This window comes from Bidens hawaiensis, unplaced genomic scaffold (genome assembly GCF_021521415.1).
Source record: "Bidens hawaiensis isolate Kalapana, Puna unplaced genomic scaffold, B.hawaiensis_p1.1 tig00008634_1, whole genome shotgun sequence".
Taxonomy (NCBI): domain Eukaryota; kingdom Viridiplantae; phylum Streptophyta; class Magnoliopsida; order Asterales; family Asteraceae; genus Bidens; species Bidens hawaiensis.
Window position 1 is genome coordinate 1,053,193 of NW_027491623.1, and position 11,494 is coordinate 1,064,686.

Consider the following 11,494-nt stretch of genomic DNA (forward strand, 5'->3'; position numbering starts at 1 on the left):
CCGGGTGTGATTTGCTTTGTTAACTGTTTGAAATTCGTTTACTTGTTCATTTCTTAGTTCTCTAAACTCACTTTAATTGCTTGTGTGATCAGCACTAAAAACCAGTCATCTCATAATTGGAAATCTGTTACACGAATACATTGACCACATACTCCTTGTGATAAGATACCCTACGTGCTCTAACTATTTAGAATAATTAGGTTTTTGATTGACTCAAACGACAGTCATCAAAATGGCGCCGTTGCCAGGGAGTTAGTGTGCTTAGTGTTTTCGTGTTATTTGATTTTTGTGTTTAATTTTAATTTTAATTTTAGTTTTAATTTTGTTTTCAATTTTTAGTTTAAATTTTATTTATCTGTATTTTACGTGGGTTGTGTTAGTTGTGCAGATTACAGGTTTATACACACCCGTCATTCGGGCCGACAGTCTCCGTTAATTTACAAGCCCGAAATAGAGAGGTTAGCTCGGCAGAACCGAGTACAAAACTGAAATTCAGAAATGGCAGACCAGAACCAGAACCAACACGAAAACCAGAACCAGAACAATAACCAAAAACAAGACCCACTGCCACAAACTAACGCGTTTCACCCAGACAACATACCTGACCTACCAGACTTCAATAACCAAAATAACCAAAATCACTCAGCTCGTGCTTCCAGAACCTGAAACCAAAACCCAAGACGAAACCTAAACCTTAACTTTGTCCGAGCCGGACCATCCGCTCCAAATAATAACCCCAGCCGCCGAGTTCGGATAAATATCGATGATTTTCAACCGAGTGTTCTGACAGAAAAGAAAGACGAAGGGGAAAATAATATTGGAAACGAAGGTTTGGAGATTGATAATGAGGTAGACAGATGGGTTAGAAATAATCGGGCAGTTGAGCCCAAGAACGAAGGTTTTGAGCAGGAAGATGTGGGTTATGGTAATCGGGTGAAGAGGTAGAAGAGCCGTTTAATCGAAGACAGGCTGAACCAGTTAACAGAAACGGAAGGGGTCGAGACACGGTGAATCGGGCGGAATGGCCCAAGAGAGTTCGTGGTATTCCGGTTAACCGGGGCGGTTTGGGAAACCCCGGGGGGCTTAGGAGGAATTATATGGCTCCGGTTCATGGTGTTAACAGTCGGTTCAGACCGGCTATCTCAAACGGAGCATCCCCGTTGGTCCCACAGGAACGAGTGCAGGGATAACAAACTTTTAAGTCCCGGCCATCTTACATTAACATCGTTCCTCATTTCCACGGGTTGGCTTTGGAAGACGTATTCACACTTGATCGATTTTTCGGCTATTTTCGGGTCTATTGGTGATGGTACGTTCGATCAGGATGAAGTCCAGTTGCGATTATTGCAGTTTTCCCTGAAAGACAAAGCAAAACTCTGGTTTAATTCACTACCGATGCACAGTATCAGAAATTGACCAAGATGCAACAGGTGTTTCTAAACGAGTTTTATTCATATTCGAAGACTACCGATGCCCGTTCAGACATTCACAACTTTTCACAGTTCTCTGGTGAGTTATTTCATGAAGCTTTTACCAGGTATAAAGACATGATCAGGAAATGCCCACATCACCAAATCGAACTGTGTGAACTGGTAAAGTGCTTTGTTGATGGGTTGAAATACGAGGACCGAAACCATCTTAAGGCCTCGTGTAATGGTCTGTTGCTGAATCAGCCTGAGGAAGATGATTGGGATTTTCTAGAGTTTTTGTGTGAAGATTCGAAATCTGAAGCAGCAGCTGAAAGACGAAGACGGGGTAATTCATCAAGGTCAGTTAAGTCAGTTGCGAGTGAGTCTGAAAGAATTACTGAGTTGGAACGTGAACTGGCTGAGTTGAAAAAGGGTAAGAAAAAAGAGGTCGGGAAAGTTGGTGTTAAATTCCCAGTTTGTGAAGATTGTGGTGAACTCGGGCATAAGGCAGAAAATTGCCCCGAGTATTATGATGATGAGGAGGATGACACCGAGGAAGTTAAATATACTTACGGGGATTCCAAAGGCCAAGGGTTCAATTCGAACACATATCACCCGGGCCTGATGAATCACCCAAACTTTCGTTACGGGAACGCATCTTAGCAGTTGAACCCGAACTTTCAGGGATCGAGCCAGAACAGATCGCAGGGTAATTACAGCGGTTATCAGCAGGGTTCGAGTAATCAGAATCGGGGGTATAACAGAGACGGTAACCAGGGCAGAAATTCTTCGGGTAATTAGGATCAACAGAAAGGGTCCTCGGGAAATTCGGATGAGTCGGTGCACTCAAATTTGGATGCATTATTGAAAGTTATGACTGATCACAAGGCCGAGACGAAGCAACAGTTCGAGTTACGGGATAAGTCGTTAGAGGCAATGATGAAGCAGATTGGTCAGCTCGCTGCAGATGTGGCAAAGCTACTAAAGAATGCGGGCCAACTCCCGAGTGACACCACAGTCAACCCGAACCATTACTGCTCAAGCCCCAAGAAAGGAAACAATGTGCACATCAACGCTGTAAGTCTTTTACCTCATTTTGAAATTTCTGTTGTTGAAGTTGATTCACCACCACGGTTTGTTGAGGGGGTGGTGGAAGATGTTAGTGGTGAGAGTGATTGTGTCGGCCAAAATGAATCAATTTTCCAAAATGAATCAGAACCAAAAACATATGAAATGTCTTTTTGTGAAAATTGCACATGTGAAAAATGTTTATATGGTAAATTGACCAACATGAGAGATGAGGATGTGGAGAATAATACCACCTCAAGTAAACTCCAAGACCCAGGAGTGCCACTTTTATCAATTCAAATTGGGAAATTTAAAACTGATCGGGCACTTCTAGATCTTGGAGCATGTGTTAGTATCATCCTGGTAGTTTATATGATCAGTATGAATTTGGCCCATTAAAAAAGGTAAACACCACCGTTGTGTTGGCGGACCAAACTCATACACTTCCCCGGGGCATGGTGACTAATGTAATGGTTCAGGTGGAGGAATTTTTCTACCCAGATGACTTTCTTGTACTTGACTATGCCAAACGTGTGAATAGTACACAACCGCAAGTCATATTAGGTAGGCCATTCCTTGCCACGGCACATGCGGTAATTGATTGTGCTAAGGGGATATTGGAGATTAAGTGTGGGGATCATGATAAACGATTACCATTTTTTTAAAATGCTACTAACCATGTTGTTGACAAGTGTGAATCCTTGAGAAAGGATCACACAAAAGAGAAATGTTTTGTGACTGACAAGAATGAGCTAAGGAGTAGCATGAAGGAGAAAGGATGGAATGAGATGTTGCATGGAGTTAGAGATGGTGAGGAAGCAACTACAAGAAAGGGAAAGAAGACGAAAAATAAAGATGTAAATAAACCGCCAGACATAAATGAAAAATGGCAGGATCATGTCGTTCCAAAAGGTTGGGAGGAATCTCTTTAGGAGAGTGCATGTAACGAGAAGGCTGCATGGGGGCAGGCTAGACGCCCACCTTGAATGTCATAAAATTTTCAAAAGGATGGTATTTGTACATTTTTTATATTTTTAGTTTGCATTTTTTATTTATTTATTTATTACTAATTGTATTTCAAGCGTACCATCATAGCAAAAGCTAAGTGTGGGGATACCGCTCCACGAGAAAATGAGGTTTCAGTTAAGCGACCCAGAGTGCTTTCATGTTCATTTTTTTGCTGTGGTTAATCTAGGTACGTGTATATTATGTTGTAACCGAACTTTGTGGCTGTAGTTCACCATAAACCCTCACGAGACCCCACTCGTCCTCCCGGGCTACCGGGAGGTTTACAGGGCTTGTTGCATACGCTAAATGCAATCGTGATTCATACGAAAGTGAGTTAGGTCTTTTAACGTTTTTAACTAACTTAACAGAATTTCTTATGAAACAACTTAATTTGGCCCGGTAATTGTTTTAATAAAATAAATAAATATTCATTTTCATAACTCTTAAAAGACCTATGTCTTACACTTGTGAAAAGCTTGCTTCTACACATCTCGAGATTTTGTAGGTTCGATTGTCAGTTTGGTAATTGGATGAGACGAGAGTATACGAGTGTTTTTGAGAGTTCACTGGCCGACTGGTCCTTTTCCAGTCCCGTTGATATCAGGTGATTTCAGTTTCATAATTTGTTTTGTTTTTATTACTTTAAATGTTAAAAGTGTAATTGTATAATTATTAGTTGAACCGCCACATTTGAGCCCCGAAATTTTAAAATTGCTTAATAGTAAAAAAAAAAAAGTCAATTTCAACCCCGTCTCTCAAATGTTCATTAATCGTTTATCATTTTTAACTTTGAGAACAATGTTAAGTGTTATTTCATTGAGGACAATGAAAATCTCAAGTGTGGGGATGGGGGAAATTTGAAAATTTTTAGCCTGATAGTACCTCGAAAAGTGTTCAGAAACCAAAGTTGTTAACTATTAATTATTTCCATTAATGCCAAGTCATAGTTTTCTGGTCATGGTTGGTTTTCCGGCTTCTCATTAGTCTTATTCACAAATGTTTTTATAACGAGAAGTTGAAAATGGGGTCGTTTAGGCGGGGATAACGAGTCATGGGGACAGGTACACATGTTTATATCGTCAACCCTATTCCTCTGGTACGTGTGTGAGTTATCCCAAATATAAATAATACACATATAATATATAGTACACACATGTCATTTGAGTGCTTTCACTGATGTTCATGGATTACAGGATCGTAGTTGGAAAATGCAAAAGTGATAGAGGCAAACTAGGTTAAGCCTCGTCTAGATGAGCGAGAGTGTGGGTACTAGGGTGTTGGGCCTCATACATTATACATATGAGCGTGGGTAATGTGAGGGGCGGGGGGTTGGGTCCCTTAGAAAACATTTCTTGGACTTATTTTTCGTTTGTTTAACCCCGACATTATGTTACGAGACGATCCAGCTTACTAGGTTTATTTGTAATTGTATTTGTATTTGTTTTTGTTTTTGTATTTATTCCATTATTAAGCATCACGTTATTATGCTTAAAAAAATTTGGAAAAAGCAAAAAAGATGTCTGTTTATATTCAGTTATGTATTCAGTAGTTCGTTGAGTTCGTCTAAAAAAATTTGTGAAATCAGTATGTGTTTAGTTGTTTATTTAGAGGTATATATTCAGTCAGTCAGTTGTATGGTAGTTTCGTTTATTTAGATGTTTTGTAATAAGCCGAGTCGGATCGTTCGAGCTACTTAAATATTTCCCTTCCATACCCTTACACCTGGCCCCGTTATAACCCTTTTAAGACCTCTTGATTTGCATTGGTGTCAAAGCAGCTTTATGTATGAATACTTGCTTATGAGTGATATTGAGAGTAGAGTGATACTGGCACATCTTTTGCTAGTCCATATATTAAATCGAGAGGATAGATGTTATATTACGAGTGGTATGAGAATGTGTGCCTTAACTGGAAACAAAGTACACTTGTCTTGGCAGCTCTATTGTTTTATTATAGCACTTAACCTTATTTGTGGGATGTCAATTTAAAAAAAGTGTCAGTCTGGGAAACTGGGTATGAACTTAAACCCTACTAGTATTAATGGCGATAATCTACATACCTATAATGGAGGTTGGTGTTTGCTTTAGAGTTTTGCTTGAGGGCAAGCAAAAGATAAGTGTGGGGATGTGATAATCGGTTAATTTGTATATGTTTTAGTTTGTTTATTGTTTAGTTTTAACTGTTTATTCTAGAACTTTCGATACTTCATACATGTATTACTGGATTTCAGGTGACAGATGTTAAAGTGCATAATTTGGACCTGTGGTGACATGGTATGAAGACCTGGGATGTCCAGCACGCGAAACGAGACAAAGTATGAAGTTTGCTGATGACACGGCCCATCGCGATACGCGATGGGCTTGGCTGAAGGCCCATAGCGTATCGCTATGGGTTTAAAATGATCGTTGACTTTCCTAGTCCATCGCGATACGCGATGGACCATTGAAGACCCCATCGCGTATCGCGATGGGGTCCTCAGACGGGAAATTTAGGGTTAAATAATATTTTTCATGCTAAACAACCCTAACTCCGTTTTTGACAAAGAGAGGCGATTTCCAGCAGTTCCTATAGGTGATTTCACCATTGTAGCTCGTGTCAAGACCATATCTATGATCCATATCATCTATATTGACGATTTGATGATGTCGTGGCTCGGCTAATCTCCTAGAATCGCACCCGGGATGTATAGTTTGTAACCTTTTACAGTTTTTCTCATGTGATTAAGACTACTTGTGTATTGTTATTGAAGATTGATATATGATTATTGATGTTTGGTATTTCTGTGTGTTCGGTCGGTTTAGGTTTACGTTGGTCTGAACGATCTGTTACCAGTTGCTAGATAATTAGTCATATAACTGTTTGGTTAGATTGAATACGATAAAACATACAATTACCCTTAACTGAGTCACACTGGCAAGGACTGTTTGATAACCAGTGCCGTGTGTAAAGTAATTGTTGATGTCTAAGGTTTTGTCTGATTGATCAGTACCCCAAAACCCAAATCACCTCTCGGTCTCTTCGGATACAATATCTATTAATATAAAGGGGGAATTTTAATTAACTTGAACAAAACTTGTATCACAATAATCTAAGGGGCATAGGATAACCCATTCCCATGCAATTATTACCCAAACCCGCAAAAGACAATGATAACACAACACTAAATTATCTCTCGACCTCTCTAGTGAAAGAACAATAAAATCTAAACCACTTTCAATACTTATTCCTATGATTTTTTCGACCATAAACCGCAAAAAAGTTGAAAACACAAAGTAGACAACCTAATCAAGCGCCTAACAATCTCCAAAAAACTATTAAACACAAGTGGAATAAATATTAAAACAATAAACTAAATTCTATTACGCAACAATATCATGACCAAACCAATTAAAAACATTTACCATAGCATCAAATCAACCAAAAATCAATAATAGTTCGTCAAACCATTAATCTAAACTAGTACTCAACCAAAACCTAGGTAGTATAAAAATTTGGCTACTCATAATTAAATATGAAACAAAACTAAATGAGTTGATGACACAAAATAAAATAAAATTCAAACAAATAATTAATAACCAACTTGATGATGAGATCTTGAACTTTATGTCACCTCCCAACAGTGGCCTTCTTTCTCTCTTATTGACTTCACGTATTACTTGCTTCAACAGTAGCTCTTCACCAAAGAATATTATATTCTTCAAACTCCTTGCTTTGCACAGTAGCCACCAATTATAATATTTTCTTCCTTCTGTTCTTTTTTCCGACTTCTTGTATATTATGTCCAATAATGCAGTAGGGTTTTTTCTTTTTATATCCAGCGGTGGACTATTTTTTTAACTTTTAAAAACCCTCTTTAATTATCTTGAGCCCCAAGTCATCTATCCCGAGCCTGTTAACTGTAGCCATGATTTATTTATTTATTTTTATTTTTTGATGATCGATCCACTCTAAATTAAATAGCATTTAGCCCAACTATTTGTTGTGATTCCCATATCCAACGTCACTTTAGTTTTAATTTAATTTAGGCTAATAATATATATGTAGCTAGTAAGTCTCAAGTTTATTGCATACTTCATTTTAGTTCGCTTAAAAAGTTAACCTTTAAAATCCGATTATGAGTTAAATAGAAATATATTCAATAAAAAACCGGCTCAACATACTTGAAAATGTAGAAAATATTTATATAATAACTTGTATATTTTAAACCATATCAAGACCCTTACTAAAAAATTTCCACAGAACAAATCCCCTTACAAAATAATTCCTCCAGAACGAGGTCCCTTGAGGGACCATCTCCTCATAATGATGCTCCTTCCAAAACAATCCCCTCATCACACACATTCCTTCCATACAATCCACACTGAGGCCCCATACCATATTACAAGTATCTTTTTCAAATAAGAAGATTACCTTTCCAATGGATAAGGTGTTTGAAAATTCCATCCTTGAAGAAAAAATATCATTTGGGCAAAAGTTCTAGGCAAAGCAAAACAACCTCTTTTAGACTTTCTTCCTCAAGAAGAATAATCCCCTTCCAATGAAGTAAGTAATTGAAAAGTTCCTCCAATAGTAAAGGATAGTCTCATACAATCACATTTTGCATTACAAGAATTTTATCTAAAGAGGAAGAATTCCCCTACAAAGGATTGAATGCGTGAAGGCACTTCTATTCTCACTACATCAACAGCATCCATACTACAAGATTTTTCAATGAAAAGGAGAAATCCCCGTCCAGGGGATGACATATATGAAAGGGCTCTTCCGTTTATAAGGAACCCCCTCCCTACACCAACATGGAGCCGGGGACTAATTTGACATTGCATCATTGTGTCGTGGGTTTTCGTCATTAGAGCCCCTTTAATAAAGCAAGAGAGGCCTCATTCATCAGCTTCTATACATGAAGACGTATATCATAAAGAAATCACCATTTTAGATAAACTTTCAAGGAGAATAGTTCCCGTCCAATGAATTGATATGGAAGATCTGGAACAGCAACCACTCATGTTTCATAACTAATTGATCTGGAAGGTTCTCGAAATTTATTAGGAGTGACACCGTTCATCATTCGAGGATCGATTATTCAAAGTTGATGAGATAAAAGACATCAATGGGGTCATGGGACAAGTAAGGGCATTCTCATACAGCTAGATTAAAGACTTCTAACATACATCAAAACAAGTTATGCTTTTATATTTATGATTAACAAATAATAATTGGTCGACCATACATATAATTCCCACACATGGGATAAGCCATCTAAAAGAGGCATCATACTTATAATTTCCCTAGATGCGATAAAGCCCTCAGTAAGAGGCACATTACTTATAGTTTCCCACTAATGGAAAAACGGCATCAATTCTCCTTCACAAGTGTGAAAGGAAGGCCCGGCAGTGGGGCTTGGATCCATATACGAAAATAGCCCCATCCATGGACCTCAGTCGTTATGTATTAGATCCATTCGTCATGAATGTTGACGAATGGGGTATAGCGAATGAGTCATTCACTATGCCATAAGAATAACGTGTGTAAAGGAAGACGAATGAAGGCCATTCGTTACGGTGTGTGTAACAAATGGCATCTCATCGTCTATATAAGGTCGTTCATGCCTTTGTTAACTTAAGTATTGATTTAAAGTATACCGTCACTCTGTCAATTTATTCCCTCGATACTTCAACTAATATTATCGATCCTTATCTAACACATAATATATATCACATAACTAGATCCTAGATCTAATCAATATATGATGAATTTGTATTAATTGAAGCTCATTTCGGTGTTTAACAAGTAGTATCAGAGCTCTCGGGGTTAGATTACATGTGTGTTAAGGTAATTCATAATGGATTGATTGATAATCCAGTGAGTAATTGTTAATTTTTTATTCAAGTTTAAATTTATTGAATCTATCTGAATTAACATGTTGGTATGTTAATTGGAGGTTGAATTGAGTGGAATTGAAATCGAAATTCAGTTTCTGTTCTGTGTGTTTGATGAATTGGATTATTGATTATATTTGAGATGGTTTTGGGTGGATTTTGAGCATTGTACGGAACAGGGGATTATGTTCTCTACTCTATTGGATTTTGGGTATAGCTGGAACGATTTGAGGTTTGCGGAATGGTTTGAGTGTGTTCGCGAGATTGATATGAGTTGTTTGAGCCTTTGATTTATCGATTTGGTGAAAAATTGATCAAGTAATCCATAAGGTTATATCGTTTGGTTTGAACAGTTGGATCTGGAAATTTTCTAGAATCTGGAAATAATCGTTTGAAGATTTGAAGATACAGTCATTTGCTATGTTAATTTCACTCATTCGTTACGTGTGTGATATTCATTCGTTATCAGATCCTAACTAATTCGTGACACGTGTTAAGTTTATTACAACATAATAACAAACTCATTCGTCACTGTAGCTAATTCGTTATTCACAATTTGTCATTCGTGCTCAACCATTCGCTACTTATTCGTCAACCATTCGTTACTTATTCGTTCAATCATTCGCTATGCATTTGTCAGCCATTCGTTACTCATTCATTCACACATTCGTCACTTATTCGTTCACTCATTCATCACTTATTCGTCATCCATACACTACCTCATTCATTAAGCAATTCACTGGTCATTCGTTAAGCTACTGTTCTTCATTTGTTATCAACCATTTTCACTCATTCGCTATTGAATTTTCATTTTAAACCCTTAAGTTTGAATTTGTTAAAGTTTGAACTTTTATTTACTTAAAATGGCTAGTTATTATGCATTGGCATCTCAAAATGTATTGATGCAACAAATGTATATCTTGCTGCGGAAATAGGATCTCATTCGCAATGTCTACGTCTGATGAAATTCAGTGATTTTGCCAATGGGAACCACATTTTCGAGCACATCTTGGGTCTGTGCATCCTAACTGTTCTCGCTGTCTTGATGATGTTTACACAGTTCCTATGATTGGAAGTGAAACTACGGGGTTTACTCCAAATGTTTTTTCTCAATACTCGCAAGAGGAAAAGAAAGCATTAGAGATTAAGACTAAAGCATACTCTACTTTGACTATGGCATTACTCGATAGTATCTTTCATCAAGTAGGGAGTATTAAGATATGTGCATCACTGTTTCAACACATTAAGATGAGAAGTATGGGAAATACGGAGGAAAGCAAGAAAGTGATGCTGAAGTTTCAATTTAGAAACTTTAATTTATTAAAAGGTGAGACCGTTGAAGAGATGCTCACTCGGTTTAATCATTTGATAGCTGAAATGAACAAGTTGAAGATGGAACCATGTGAATATGTAAAATTGATACAGTAAAGAATGCTTTACCTGGTTCATATTCAACGTTTCTAATGGTGTTGAAAGAAAACAACTATTTCAAGAATGAAGATCTAGCAGGAATGGAATTCATGCAAAAAGTGGAAGATCGAAAATATGATCTTAGATGTCATAAATCTTCAAAGGAAACTCAAGATCCAACTCTTTATGAAGGTTGTCTGCCTTTGAGTAGTTCTGCAACTCCAATTACTGCATTTCTTACTCAAAAGTGCACAAGAGGGATCATCTAGTTAGAGTGACCTAATGTATGTTTCATGGCTTTTGGGTTTAATGACAATTCCGGGGGATCAGCTACTACCAATAGTTTCACTGCACCACCAAATGTTAACATGAAGGAACCTGAACAGAATTTTGCATTTCTTTGTGCAATCATATGTAACATCACGAAAATATCGGGTCAAAAATATCGAATTTCAAAAAGTCCAAGGATCAAAAATGAAAATTTATGAATTCGCGGCCGATCGCGATACGCGACGTACTTGGGCGTAACGTCATCGCGTATCTCGATGGCGATGTATGACAACCAGACACGTGTCATGCCACATGTCAACACGTGGCACACCAGCCGCCACGTGTCACCACGTGGCATAAAGCCATGACACTGTGACACGTGTCCTGCCACGTGTCACAATGTACGTGTCACCACATGGCACCGCATCTGCCATGTGGCAAACCTACATGGTG